Source organism: Salvia hispanica, chromosome 2 (assembly GCF_029641045.1).
Source record: "Salvia hispanica isolate PSC_SH4W2 chromosome 2, Shi_PSC_v1, whole genome shotgun sequence".
Lineage (NCBI taxonomy): Eukaryota > Viridiplantae > Streptophyta > Magnoliopsida > Lamiales > Lamiaceae > Salvia > Salvia hispanica.
Genome location: NC_142693.1, coordinates 59424646 through 59440599, shown reverse-complemented (window position 1 = coordinate 59440599; position 15954 = coordinate 59424646). Strand labels below are relative to the sequence as shown.

At 37.2% G+C, this 15954-nt stretch overlaps 2 pseudogenes across 1 annotated transcript; one reads left to right on the top strand and one right to left on the bottom strand.

The window, feature by feature from the left end:
• The first annotated feature begins 1391 nt into the window (after window positions 1–1391).
• On the top strand, window positions 1392–5269 carry LOC125202698 (3-ketoacyl-CoA synthase 20-like; annotated as a pseudogene). The gene is made up of 3 exons (XR_016135986.1): window positions 1392–2339; window positions 3264–3812; window positions 4821–5269. The product of XR_016135986.1 is annotated as a 3-ketoacyl-CoA synthase 20-like (transcript).
• Window positions 5270–15069: 9800 nt separating this feature from the next.
• Window positions 15070–15721, bottom strand: LOC148932804 (uncharacterized; annotated as a pseudogene).
• Between the last annotated feature and the right edge of the window lie 233 nt (window positions 15722–15954).

Here is a 15954-nt window from a genome sequence, read left to right as displayed (position 1 = left end):
CGTCAACTGTGCCCAGGCCCATCAAGGCTCTGCCTATGTTGAGGCCCAGCCTGGTCCAGGCTCATATCTGAGGCGGACTGGGCTGGGCTAGACTGAGCTTTTTCTAATTTTGCTAGACCTAGTCCAGTCCAGATTTACATGTCATGTGGGCTGGGCTGGCTTTGTTTGAATTTTTTGTTTATGTATTTTAAAGATATGCTACATATATTACATGTAGAAATAAAACATATAACTTATAATTATATCTCATTAACTAAATCTGAATTTAAATAATGTGTTTGTTGTTCAGGTTCTTTATTGATTTTGTATTAACAATATTTTTCATGTTCTTTATTCTATTTAAAAGTAAATGTATAAATAAAGAAAGAACTAATATTATTATTTTTGTTAATAGATGATGGCATATGAGTGGATATTGTATTTTTAAAATTACAAGAATATGAACTAACTAACAAATATAAAAAAATCTATAATTATTGAAACTATACAAGGATGTAGATAATAGGTATATTAGTTCACTGTTCTCATTCCACATCATTGAAAATCTAATGTCCTTTTAGTGATATATGTAAAGCCATTGCACCTAATATTGATGTTGTATGCATGTACAAGTGGAAGCAGAGTTATGGTAGAATTGTCATTATAAGAAACTTATGCAAGGCTGGAATTATGACTATTGATTTATTGATTACTTCAAAGCTTGCAAATATGGATTTTGGCCACTTCTTACATATGCATACCAACTGGCATTTGACAGCTTGATAGTTAGGATATCTTTTAATTAGAATCTCTGTCGATGCTTATTTTAATAAGTGTTAGGATTCTAGAATTTGAACATTTAGGTGACTTTCTATATCTTTAGTGGATGAGAACAAGACAAACACATAAGTTCTGGTTGTATAATAGTATCCTAGTTGTTATCCCAACATGAAGATGGTAGAGTTGTTTGGGGGTTATTATTTAGTGGTTGAAAAGGTATTCAAAGACTGATAAATAAAATTAAACAATAACATGCTTTAAAATTCCAACTGGAAGGTTTCTTCTTGGCATTTTCTGTATTTAAGTTTACTATATGTAAGAATCCTTATTACTAATAAGCATTGTCCTCTTATAGGGTCATTTGAAGTAATTCAGGAAATTTTCTATGTTTGGTGCATTTTGCTTTTGTCAAAAAGTAGATGTTATGTCTAGGCTCTGACTGGCTGAATGGGGACCTTCTTTCCAACAGCATATGTTAAGGTTATGATTCGTTTATTGGGTCCATTCATGTGAGAGAACATTCATGCTTTAGGCTAAAGTTAAAAAAATTCTAAAGGCAAGCATGTCCTTTATATTCCATTTTCTTCAAAGTCCCAGTTTGTATATTAGTAGATATTCCATTTCCATTGAAATAAGTTTGAGAAACCAAATATCCCATAAAAGAATCTGATGAATCTTGGTATTTTGAAGTTAAATCCTTTACTTTATGCATGTCCGAAACTTCACTGTAATATCTGGGGGATGTTAAGTCTTGATCCTTGATCGGTTGAAGGATTACTTAGCACAAATTAAATAGCTATGAGTTATATTCTGCAATTTTATCTCCATATAGTGAACTATTTACTGGATTACTGTTGTATCTCACTTATGCTTTTAGATGACTAATTTGGACTCTGGACTTCGGACTCTTGTTTATTAACATACGTAGGCGTTCAATGGAGTTCAAATGCTACCATCACCTCACCAACAACGCCCTATTCCTCATCATCCCATCCCTCCTCTTCGCCGCAATCCACCATCTCTCAATGATCAATCTCAACCACAGCTTAACCGCCGCCGCCGCCATCTTGGCCTTGTGCATATCTGTCCTTCTTCCTCCGTCCGAGAAAGGTTTACTTGGTGGATTTCGCATGCTACCGACACGACCCGGCCTTCTCGACCCACCGGGATGTTATCACGGAGAAGATGTCAACCCTGCTCAGCCCGGAGAGCCTCTCCTTCATTACCAAAGTCATCGAGAGGTCAGGGGCCGGAGAGGAGACCTTCGTGTACGGCGTCAGAGACTTCCCGCCAAAATCATCGTTCGAATGCGCGAGGGAGGAGGCAGAGATTGTACTGTGCGGAGCCGTGGATGATCTGATGGCCAAGACTGGGGTGGAGGCTGCTCAGATAGGTGTGGTGGTGGCTGCTCAGAATGGGGTGTGGTGGTGAATATATCGACGTTCAATCCGGTTCCGTCGCTGTCTGCCATGATCGTCAATAGATACAAGCTCAGAGAGGATGTGCTCACCTACAACTTGGGGTGAATGGGCTTCAGTGTCGGCCTCATCGCCGTCGACCTCGCCAAACGCCTCCTCCAGGTTTTATACTATCACAGTTTTTTAAAGAAGGACAAATTCCCAAATAAATCACGAAAGATTAAAATTAATATTCTGATCTGTCCTTAAGTTTTTTAAAATGTAGAAAATATATGATGATGTTCGAAAGTTTCGCTATAGTCTCATCCTTCCCATTATAGCGAATTACGCGATGATGTGGTGGATGATTAAAACATGCTGAAAAAACGGCGTTGTGAAAAACAAAATCGCCTAATTAAGTTTGAAATGACGTTTTGTCCACGTGTTTTAAACCGTTTACGAAATTAACACGTACTTCACTAGAAAATGGGTAAGATGAGATGATTGAATTTTTTTTTCAAATTGTGATCCACCATCTCACTTCATTTATTACACATTCCACCAATTCTTTAAAACCCGTGCCATAACTAATTGTGACTCCAAATATGGGATAAAGGGAGTAATATACATTTAAATTACATAGGTTGTCAATCACATAAAGTTCTAGAAGGAATATTAAATCTAAAATTTTAATTTTTCTCAATTATCTGGTCCACGTACTAATTTTATTGAAGTGGTATGCATAGTATAAACATTGCCAAAAACATCATTTGTACTGGTACATGGACGAATCAATTTAGTCTGAAATTTTAACATTCAATATATATCCTATTTGCTGATCAAAATTTATTTAAATATCTAATATTCCTTATTTTTTTAAAAAAAAACCAGCTTCAATATTCAAATTGTGATTTTGCTTATAGACTTATAGTAATCAATATCAATGTGCTTCTAATTTAGAAATTTTATTGTTTGTCAAAGCGCTTGCGTCATTCATATGTCAAATACACCAATTCTTGTAGTAGTATTGCAAAATTGTGAATTGTCCATATGTCATGAAATTTTATATCTTGATATATAAACCCTAATGATAGTGCACGCACGCAGGTTCAACGCAATAGTTACGCCCTAATCATGAGCCTAGAAAGCCCTACCAGCAGATATTACCTCGGCCACGACAAATCAAAGCTCCTCGCCAACTGCCTTTTCCGCATGGGCGGCGCCGCCCTCCTCTTATCCAACCGCCCCTCCGACCGCCGCATCTCCAAATACGAGCTGAGCCACACCCTCCGCACCCACTGCGGCGCCGACGACCGCTCCTACAAATGCGTCTTCCAAGAACCCGACAAAGAAGGATCCCTCGACCCTCGGCATCACCATATCCAAAGACCTCCCCTCTGTCGCCGGCGAATCCCTCAAGGCCAACATCACCTCCCTGGGCCCTCTCGTGCCCCCCATCTCCGAGAAACTCACGTTCCTCGCAACGCTCATTGGCAGAAAATGCTTCAACATGAAGGGACTGGCCCCGTATGTGCCGGATTTCAACGCGGCGTTCGAGCATTTCTGCATCGACCCGGGTGGGAAGGCGGTGCTCGACACGGTGGAGACGAGTTTGAAGCTGAGAGCGTGGGACATGGAGCTGTCGAGGACAGTGGCGTATCCAGAATTTTTGACTTGGGGTACGAATTATATGACAAATAATTATTATAAATAAAATAATATTGATTATAAAAATAATTTAAATTGTAAGAAAATTTTTATATTAAGTACGAGATGTATAAAAATAATACTCCATCCATCTCACTTTAAGAGTCTCGATTTCCATTTTAGTCCGTCCCACATTAGGAGTTTCGGTTAAAATATTTCATAAATGGCAATAGGCCCCACATTCCACTAACCTTATTTCACTCATAATATATAAAATGAGATTCACATTCCACTATCATTTTTTGCCAACTTTTCTTTACATTTTTTAAAACGCATACCAAACTCAAATGGAATTCCTAAAGTGGGATGATGGAGTATTACCTAAAATATTAAAAATAAGAATTTCATATTAAAAAATAAAAGCAATAAGTACGAGTTATGTTACTTAAAATAGATTATCAATATAGTAATATATAAACCAATTAAAATAAATGAAATAACAAATATAATAGGAAAAATCAAAATAGTTAAAGTATAGTAAACAATCCTAATATCTATAAGATAAAATAGGAGTGCAAATTTTTACCTAACTAAAAATTAATTACTGGAGTACTACATTATAATAACAAAAATGTTAATAGGAGTGCAAATAATTAACTAACTAAAAAAACTAATTACTACATACTGTAACAAAAATGAAAGTGTTAGTACACAAATAAAAAAGTATTCAAACATAAACATAATTAAAACAATGAAAAGAAGAATGCATAACAAAAATGAAAATGTTGGGTATAGAAATAAAAAGGTAGTTGTCATGAATAAAAAAAACAAGAAAAGGAGAATAAAAAAGGTTTGCTGCAAGGAATCGAACTCAGAGCAGTAAAGAGCCACTATGAGGAACGGACAACTGGAGCATAATGCTCCGATGTAAACTATCAAAAAATATTGTATTAATTTCTTATATTTTGGGGTACAGTTGTACCCCCTTGTTCTTACTTGCATACGCCACTGGTTGAGGATGACACTTTATAGGTATTGTAATACGTCAAGCAACTTGGTGTGGTATCAGCTGGCGTATGCGGATGTGAAGGGCCGGGTTCGGAGGGGAAACCGGGTTTGGCAGCTCGGGTTCGGGTCGGGATTCAAGTGTGCGAGTGGAGTGTGGAGGGCGTTGAGGACTATTCCTCCTCATGAGGTGGATAACCCGTGGCTACAAGTCATCGATCAATTTCCTATTTCTCTGCCTACCTGAACCCGAACCCGAACCAGAACCCGGACCCGTTTTTTTAATGGTGTATCTCCTATTTTGTGAGTGTATATTGCTATCATAGATGGAGCAAATGAATTAATGTTATAATTAAGGAATGTATCGCATATTGCTTGGAACCATATGTCGGGTTACTTGCCTATGTATCATAGATTGCTTACTTTTGTATAACGGATTGCTTGTCTAGTTTGTCATTTTACTATTGTGTCACCAAAGTGCTCTAATTTTGTATCGCAGATTGCTTAGAACCATATGATGAGTTGCTTGCCGATGTATCGCTGATTGCTTGTCTAGGTTGTCATTTTAACTTTTGTGTCACCATAGTGCCCCCCTTAACTTATACTACCTCCGTCCCACAATAAGAGTCCACATTTGACTCGACGCGGGATTTAAGAAACGTAAACAAAAGTGAGTTGAAAAAGTTAATAGAGTAAGGGTCCCACTTTTATTTATTAGTTTCATAATGAATGTGAGTGGAATGAGTTAGTGGAATGTGAGATCTACTTATCATTTATAGTAAAAGTAAAAGTGGTCTCTTATTGTGGGACGGACTAAAATGGTAAAAGTGGACTCTCATTATGAGATAGAGGTAGTACTATGTTCATTCACTACAACAAAATTAAATTTATTACAATGAAGTACTCCCTCCGTCCTACTCAAGATGACCACATTCTTGAATGGCACGAGATTTCAGGAAGTGTTGTTAGGTGGAACAAAATAGAGAGGAAAAAATATAGTTGAATATTTTAATGAGGAGAGATGAGATAGAAGGTTATTTTCGAAATTGAAAAGTGGCTATCTTGATTGGGACAAACAAAAAAAGGAAGGTGGTCATCTTGAATGGGAGGGAGGAAGTATACTTTACGCTTTTAAAGACAAATTCTTTTGTTTTTAAATAAATTACTAACACTTCAAAAAAAGATGAAAATGGTGAAATAAGTTAGAGCAGAATTTGGTGTTGGCGCTATTTCAGGTGCTGCGGCTGAAAGTTTAAATGTTGATGTGGTTGGAAAAAAGGTAAAAGATGAAATTTTAAGGGCGGGTTTAAAGGCACTACTGCTAGTGCCCAAATGGACACTGTTGTGACTTGTGAATAACCTTATTTCAATGTAATTCAGAACCATGCGAAACCCCTAACTTTGAATACTTATAGTGTAACGCCCCACTTTTCGAACCTTAATTTCCGAGCCATAAAATTTTTGCATTAAATGCTGTGAAGTATGTGGATTAATTGATAAATGAAATTATTAAATGATATTCTATGGTGACCTAATTTTTGTTTTGGAGATAGAATTTGGATTGACTGAGTCAATTCCGTTGAATATGTGACGTGGATGTGGTGGTCAATTCCGCTGAATATTGTGATGTGGCTGTTGGAACTTGGAATAATTGGTGTGGGGTGAAATTTATTGTGTGAATTATATTCCTAAGGGTGAGTGAGATTAAATAGGTTCATCGATTATTATCTTACCCATATTCTTGGAATTTTCCACCGCTATTATTATTGGAGAAGAATTCTATTTTTCGGGATTTAATTTATTGCTTGGGATATTTATCCAAACTAAATCCAATAACCAATTATCCTTATTTTCTTCATGAGAAAATCAACCCCCATGTTATTATTCCCAAGGAGATTTCGAAAACCTCCTATTTAAGTGGGAAGGGAATTATTTTATTTGATTTATTGATCCCTTATTTATTCCCTTCCACGAATAAATTCAAACATCCTAGAAAATTTTGCCTTATCTTATTCAAATTAAGATTTGAAATTGATTCCTTGTGGAGGAAGCATAAAATCACCTACTTCCTTATTTTATTGGGGGAAATTATTATTTTATTTTGCTCCGTGATATCTTTCTCTCCGTGAAAACTTAAATAAATCATACACATAATTGATAGGCAGAAATCACCTACTCCTATTTTTTTTATATATAGTGGGATTTATTATTATTCTGCTCCGTGATATTTTATTTCACTCCGTGAAAATTAATTCATATGTTAATTAATTAGCATAGAATTTGAAATCCTCTTATTTCTCCCCATAATTCACGCCATTTCCTCCTCCCCATATCTTCCCAAATCTTTGATTATTTAATTGTGGGAAATTATTCTTGAACTTTATAAATATGTGAGAAAACCCCACTACTATACGCCTCCTCCATCTCCCTCACGCCACTTTTCTCTCTTCCTCTTCTTCAACTTGTTTCTATTTTATTCAAGATCTCTTCATTCTTTGCAAAGAATTGAAGTTGAAACTGAAGAATTGTTGAAGAATCAAGGCTATTACTTTGTTCTACCGTTCGTTCTATCAAGAAAAAGGTATTTTAGATCTATCTTTTCTCATCTAACCGATTAATCGGTGTTCTTGAACCCTCATGCATATAGATCGAGTGAAAGGGGGAAAAACAATTGATGAAAGGGAAGCATGTATGTGTGTGTGTGTCGGCGTGTTTGTGTGTGTGTGTGTCGATGTGTGTGTATGATGTGTGTTGTGTGAAGAACACTCATGCGTGACCATGTTTTGATGGTAGACTTGACGTTGAAGTATGAATAAACTGATATGATGAACATGCCTTGATTTTGGCTGTTAATATAAAACAAATCGGTGGAAAAAGGAAACGTTTGGGGGCATGCATGATTTTGAGTCCGTTGATTGAGACTCGTGATACATACTATCTAAAGGTGATAACTCGCGCACGAAGCGTGATAGCAAAGGGAAGAAAGTACTTGAAATTTGAGCAGTCGAGGTGGTCTTTCTTTTAAATAAGGATAATGTCCTAAATATTTTATCGATGGAAGTGAAATTGTTTTTATCATGCTTTTATTTAAATCGAATTCACGTCCTCATAGGGCCGCAAACCCTACTTGGATTAGTGTACGCCTATGGTAGATCGTGTGTCAGCGTACGGGCTGGCCGGTCTAGTGGCTTGGTTTGTGGCCACATTCCAAGTTATGTATGGACAGATATGATAAACGTCTATGGGAAAATGACTGATCAATCGACTTTTGAAACGAAAACTATTTTGAGTATCTCGGGCCCTTCTAAAAGCTAAACCCCGATGATTACTTGTTGATGGCTTGATAAATAATATTTTTGATAAACTGTTTTCGGCATAAGTCCACTGGGTATATTTCAAAATACTCAGCCATGCATGTATTTTCTCTATGTGCAGGTTGAGTTGGCGACGAGCGGTTGGTGGTGTTGAGCAATTTAATTAAAATACTATGGTTGTCTTGAAAATCCGAGTGTCGTTGTGTCTTCACACATGACTTTACTCTTCTCTTGGATGCTTCCGCTGAAACATGTTTTACTTATCGTCGGTTGATCTTGAAACTATATTAATTTCCGTTTAGAAGCTAGAGGCATGATATATTTTTGGATTTCATTGAACCCTTGCCATTTTGATCATTTATGATGATATTTGTTATCCATTAGATTTAACTGCCAATGCGTTACTCTGACTTTTTCTTGTTGTTAACCGTTCATTAAATACGTTGGTCAAATCCTTTAATGAGACCCTAAACCTTGCTTTGTTTGCATTTAAGTCCTTCTAAGTCGCGATCGCCCGTATTCATTTAAGCCTAGGAGGGCGGTCGTGACAGTTTGGTATCAGAGCCTCAGTTCTTTCCGCTCTGGACCCAAGAGTCTTGTCGCGTCAAAATCTACTCTTGTGTTAATTGACTAAGTGATAAACATCGTAGGCTCAACACCACAACTCATCCCGCTTAACCACGAGGAAAGAGGTAAAGGTATTTGGTGAATTGTTAATTGTGAATTGTGAATTGAATTTACGGAATTTTAGAAATTGCGATGAAAGTTATTGCACTTGTGAAGAAGAAAGTATTGCTTTCAGGAAATCGAGTTTTATATGACATTTTGGAAAATATTTCTCGGAGTGTGAAATGATATCTATATATATATACCTGAATATGAAATTCCATAATACGATTATGCCGGACATGATGAACATTGGTATGCACGTAAATTGGTATTTGCGTTGATAGAGAAATTATGTGACTATATGTTGAACATTTATGAGTTTGGGTAAATGAAATTCCACATGATCGGGATTTAATAATTATTGTGAAACATGAAGCATGATTGTGATTACTTGACTGCTATGAAACGACTTCTATGGAAAAATTTTGTACTTGTGAAAATGGCAATTTTGCTTTGGAAATGTGAAGTAAATACGATAGGTTTTGGAAAATGTTGGGAAGATATGAACTGGGAAACACTAGGTGAATATGTAATTGATTTGTTTAACCTGGAACTTGATGGCGTTAAATGCAATGGGTATTGAACTACGAATGTGAACTCGTATTGCTTGATGTTGAAATTTGTTATTACATGTTCGAACTGCGAATTTTACTTGAAGAACATACATGTTGCTTCCATGAACGATAAAATTTTATGCCTATGTGATTGAAATTGCATGATTATGAAATTGTGAAATGCAAAGTATGAGTGCGAGTGTAGTTGCAATTTTGTGATCTGTGATACAGATGGACATGAACTGCATGATTTATGAAATCCGGTTCCATAGATGATAGACCGACTGAATGTTACTATTTACATAATGTAATATATTATGTGTGTTATGCAATGGGACACCAAATGGGGTATGTGGATAAACATGTTTAATCACGCGATGTATGAATGACGTTTTATGTGGTGATAATTCATGATCGATGAAGTACGAGGTATCGTCTAGAATCACTATGAAAGTGAAGATGTGAAATTCATTGAACTATGTCGCAAGCGTAGAAGCCATATGATGCTTGAATAACCTTTAGGTAATGATCAAATATATGTTGAAGTACGAGACTTTAAGCTATGCTTGAAAAATAGAGTACCTAAGAGGTAGGCTAGACTGAACGTGCTAGAGCTCAGTGGTAAGTTGTTTCAACTGCAATATCACTTTTCCGAGTGATAAAACAAAAGAAAAAAAAATGTGGTGCGAATTCGAACTTCATTGAATAATTACAAATTCACTATTGCCTTCCTGAACGATAAGAATAAGGAGAATGTGAAGAGTCATTACGTACAATAATGAGTTCAAGAGGAGAAGGTGTGCAAATTGAGGAGAAGTTCCGAACACGAAAATGTACGAGACAAGAGGAGATGCTAAATGATGTAATCCTACAACGGAGAAAGATCGTACTTGCGATCTAATAAATTAAACTCATTCTTATGTTAAAAGTGGCGATGCAACGAAAATGGTTGTTATATCATGTTGAGAGCACGAGTATAATTACAACGTTTTTTAAGAAAGAGATTGTTATGACGTGCAAAGAATATCATGAAGATATGGATTTTGACTACAGTTATTAGTCGCCACAACACGCAGAATCTCAACTTGGAACCCACGTTTTTTAGAACGATGTTACCATGTTTTGGCTCGCAAAAGATGAACGAGGAAGTGCGACCTTGATAGCTAGAATGAACTATTTTAATCAACAGTACTTACTTGGATTCTAAGAAGTTCTTTTTCAGATCTTTCGAATAACCGTGAGCCCTTGTCTATTTAACAATTTGTTTGACTCATACTTTGCAAGCAATTCCCATTATTTTTTTTTCCAACGTCAAGTCATGACTAACTTCCAGCTTTTGGAAATTGGGGTTTGCACTTGTAACCATGGACACTAGGATTGATTGTAGTGTTCATTGAATCATCATTCATAAGTACAATATTTTGACTTTGTGAGCCTTCATCATTGAACTTTGTTCCTAAAGATGCTTGTAATTATGTCCTTCACTATGACCACGTCTCCCATACATGTTTTCTATAGGATATCATTCTTCGAACTTTTATTCAGCTTTCATTTGTAGCCATGTATATGACATGTTCTTTCTTATAAAAGTGAAATTCTTTTGGCCCAGTCGCACTACATTTATCGTTCCCATATTAGAACTTTTCTTTCTCCAAAATGAAGTTAAGGCCTACATTTTGTACTTTCCCTTAACGGAATAAATCCACTTGATTCTTTTCAAAAATTTTCTTGACGTTGGTTGTCTTTCACAAACTTATGAACCCATTGATGTGATTTCACTATTCCATATTATGAGGTCGTTGAACCATGATCATCGCTGTCTGGCGTTTCTAAATCCTCATGCAACTGATCATATCTGGCCCTGGCATATTTAAACCATCATTCATTGATGTCTAGACCTTTCAAATTTGGTCATACAACTGAAATATCTTATTTGGTAGCCTATTGTGGGAATTGAGATTTAATTCGATTCCATCCTATATTCATGACCTATCTTATGATCTTTCAAGCTCTGCTGGGGATGGCCCAAACCAATTGTTACAAGTTAGTGCTGAGACTCAAAATAAAAGTCGAGCTGAAATTGTAATTCTTGTTTCCTTGAGTGATTTTGGAACTCTTCCAATTTAAAGACGCTTTAACGGTGTTGTTATAATTTGAAATCGCTCCATATCCAAGTTAAGACGATTTGATTAAATTTTGAGTTCTTAATACATATTCTGAATTCTTCATGCGACACTGCAAGGGAAGGCGAAAGCTTAATCTTTTAAGATACACGTGGGAAATAAGTTTTACAGTTAGACATGCACTGAAATGATACACCAACAAGAGGTGTAGACATGACCAATAGAACAAGAAGAGAAATATTTCGGATTTACGAATTGCTTGTAATGAGCTGCTGATGCACTTTTTATTAGCACTAAATAAACCTGCAAGTATACAGAGTATATATAGTATAGCTAAAGGTTAGTACCGGATATCGAACACGGGGAAGGCAAACACAAAGTGTCTATCCTCTACTAAGACTCAATTACTATCTGGAAAAGCAAAGGGTTTTGAAAAACTTTTGCAAAACTAAAAACAATAAAAAGCATAAAACAACTAAGAGCAAATAAAACACGGAGATAGACGATAGAGATAAGGGAATCTCAGGGATGTGCGTTCACAGTTATGGTTATACAAATTTCAACTACAATACCCTAGCACAATTTATACTTTGAAAGGACGAGTCACCTAGCTTATGCTCATGCGATACAAACGTTGATTACAAAGTTAGGATTGTCAATCCTAACACGTAACTCCAAAAAGCTCCTAAGACGCTTGAAAAGTCCTCACTCTCAATTAACAGTGCCGTTTTAAGGGAAGCTAACTGTAGTGTCTACTAAGTGAATCTAACTCGCTAGAACTCTGTCACAGTTATGAAGCAAGTTATATTAAATCATGCAAGATTGTGTCACTCAATCATGCAGCATAAGAACTACTTAGGGAAGAAACAAAGTAAAAACAAAACGGATATTAAATAGAAAAAGGAATTTGTATAACCAAAGTCGTTACTAACACATCCCTAGAATCCCATGAGTTTAGTTACACATAATTGAATAAGCTAAAAACATAGATTGAAGGGAAGATAATTTGAACATAAAACTAAAACAAATAAAACTCGTAGGTTGAATCCTTGTCGTTCTTGATGTTCTTGAAATCCTTCTCCAACTCCTTGCACAAGTGAAGTACTCTAACTCTTGATCTCTATGAATTATTTTGCAAGTAGAAGCTCTCTCATTTGATGAAGCTTGAGGTCTTATTTATAGGGGAAAGACAATCCTTGTTGTAGAAGGAAAATATCTCCAAAATATGGTAAATCTGGGCGCAAATCTAGGGCTTCTCGGATTCGCCGCCTTTCTCCGCCAGGCCGCCGCCCCTTGGCCGGGGGTCGCCGCGTTGGAGTCAAGAGAGTGTTTCCTCGGCGGCGGACCACCGCACGACTTCCGATGGTCGCCGGACGAGACTTCTCTTCCAAGCGTATATTTCCGAGGCGGACTGCCATTGATCTGCTCGCCGGGCGCCGGCAGTCGCCGCACACATCTGCGGCGGTCGCCGGTTGCCGTATGACTCCAGATTTCCAGACTTTGCGTTTTGGCTCCCTTTTTCGGCTCAATTATGCACGTTTCTCTCAAAACACGCCAAAATACAAAAATAGACAAAATATGCAAATAATGGACGTGTAAATTGACTTTGACATAAAAAACGGACCAAATAATGGCCTTAAAATAGTGCAAAATCCGAGCGTATCAACTCCCCCAAACTTACATTTTTGTTTGTCCTCGAACAAAACAATAAAGACACAAAAATAGGCGCATGGATTGCACAAGGACTAGACGTCGTAAGTGCCTCAAAAGATGAAAGAACAGATTAAGCATGTATTAACGCAATCAAATCAAGCAAGGCTTATTAGTGCACTTTCATTACTAACTTGTGGAACACCTTGAATTCAAGCCCTCACATGTGACAAACTTCCAAAGATGGGAAGTGTTCTCTCACTCTCGAAGTGTATGAAGGTAATGTATATATAAGCACTCAAATCATGCATCATGCAAAGTTTATCATAGACTTACTCAAAGTCTAATCCCTCATCTACTAGATGTGATTAAGCATCAAAAGTCCGAAAGGTCTTTATCTTTGGTTGTAATGTAGGCTCTTTGGTAGGTGAGGAATATTTGGCTAAAAAGTGACCAAAAATAAAAATATCCCAAGTAGAGTAAGATTGACTCCACTTTTCTAAACCCAAGACACTTTTAACTTATTAAATTTCTCCTTTAACTCACTTTCCAAACCTTTTATTTTCTTTTCTTTTCACAACCTTTCACACTTTTTTTTTCTTTCTTTTTCTTTTTCTTTCTTGCACATCCTTTCCTTTCTTTTCTAAGATCAAGCACTTATTTGGAATTTTTCTCGATTTCACAACTTGTACTTTCTTTACATTAAGCACACTACTTTTATACTTTCACCTTATCTCTCCAATTCCTTTACAAAATAAGATAGTAAAAACTAACTAACCCAAGGAATTGTCCCCATTATGTTGGCTTCCAAAGAATAGGCTTAAAGGCTCAAAATTGGCTCCAAAGGGAAAAAAATTTGAATTTGAGAGGGTCAAAACTTTTGGATAAAAGTAGGCTAAGAAAAGATGGACAATCATCCTCCTAGATCAACTTAAACACTATGTAAACTTAGGCAAGACTAGGAGCATGTTTTAGAAACAAATACATGAATGCAGATAAATCACACAATAATGAAATTTAGGCTCAAATCCTCACAAGGTATAAAGCATGATTCAAGGCGAACAAGCAATTCACTAATTTTGCACCTTTTCACCAAACCATCAAATCAAAACGTTAAGCCATACTTAAACATAGATGGAATGTAATATCATCGGCAACTCGGTCTAAAGTGTGTCCCTAAGCATGCGTGTTTCTAAGTTCTTCATGTTAAGTTCACGAAATGAATTCAAGAAAACATTTTTAGAACACAAAATTCTCCTACAGGGTTTTGAAAAACATAAACAAAAAAACTTTAAAACAAAAACCTAAACTCACGGTCCACCTCTTCATCCCTCCAAACTTATTTAGAACAAAGTGTAAAATAAGTTTGCACAGTCGGTAGGGACGTGATTGAAAACGTACCTTGAACATTTTTGCGTTGAGGCTTGATCGGGCGAAAATCGAAAATTTTGAAAAATCGCGCTGGAAATTGCGCCCAGGTGGCAGCCCGCCACAACATGTCCGACGGTCGCTGCGCAATAACAGATCGTTCCAGCGAGCAGGTGGCGGACCGCCGCAGCACATTCGGCGGTCGCCACGAAGAGGTCAGACCCTGCGAAAAAAATTTCAACGCACAAAAATTAAACTAAAATAATAAATACTTAAAATTAAAGCAAAAATTGTCAAAACAAGGTTGGGTTGCCTCCCAACAAGCGCTTATTTTTCATCTTTAGCTTGACGTTCTTGGAAGCTCATGAGTTATCCCCCATCATGAGGATTCCTTTGGGATGCCTTTGTACCAACAATCTTAGTCTCTGCCACCGCAAATGGTACCAACTTGTTGAGAACTTTCTTCCACCATTTGAATTTACCATTCGAGGTTTTGATCACGTAGATTTCGGGGTCATCTTGAGGTGGAGTCTTCTTCCTCTTCTGTCTCTTGGGCTTTTCCTGCAAGGTAGGCTTAGTAGGATTAGGCTCGTCCTTTTTTAGGAGCTTGAGGTAAAGTGTTAACAACGGAAATAGTAGGGTTAGAAAGACCTTCCCCTCCAAATGGATCATAAAGCTTAGACAAATCGGTCACCATGACCTCCCTGCAATCATGCTCCATCTTAGCTTGTTTCGCCTCTTCATACTTAAGCATCGCGCTTTCGATGTTGTAGGTCGACTTTCCTCCATGGTCACTTATTGTGATTTCTCCTCTACCTACATCAATAAGAGCTTTGCATGTGGCTAGAAAAATTTCTGCCTAAAATCAGAGGAACTTGATTATCAACTTTCATGTCTAAAACAAAGAAATCGGCAGGGAATATGAAATCATCAACTTTCACCAATACATCCTCAATTACCCCTACCGCATTTACCGCAGTGTTATCGGCCATCCTTAGGCAGACATCTGTGGATTTGAGCGGCCCGATGTTGAGCTTCTCGTAGTACTCCAATGGCATTATGTTGACGCTAGCTCCAAGATCACAAAGAGCCTTGTCTACCTTACCATTCCCAATGGAACAGCAAATGATGAATTGGCCAGGGTCCCTCTGCTTGACAGTCCTTTGCTTTTGGATGATATCACTACAGTGAAGAGGTAGCTTTAGATTAGATTTCTAGAGCTTTTGCTTTTTCATCACCGCCTCTCTCAAGAGCTTGGCATACCTAGGTATTTCCTGCAATGCATCAACAAGAGGGAGGTTAGTATGACATTTACAAAACATATTTAAGAACTATCGGAATTACTCTTCAAGCTTGAACGGCTTCCTCGGCTGGAAGGGGAGTACAATCCCATTGTGCCACACCAGGCCGCTGCCTCTTCAGTGGCGCCTCTGCCTCTTCAGTGGCGGGCCGCTGCAGGGTTTGCGGC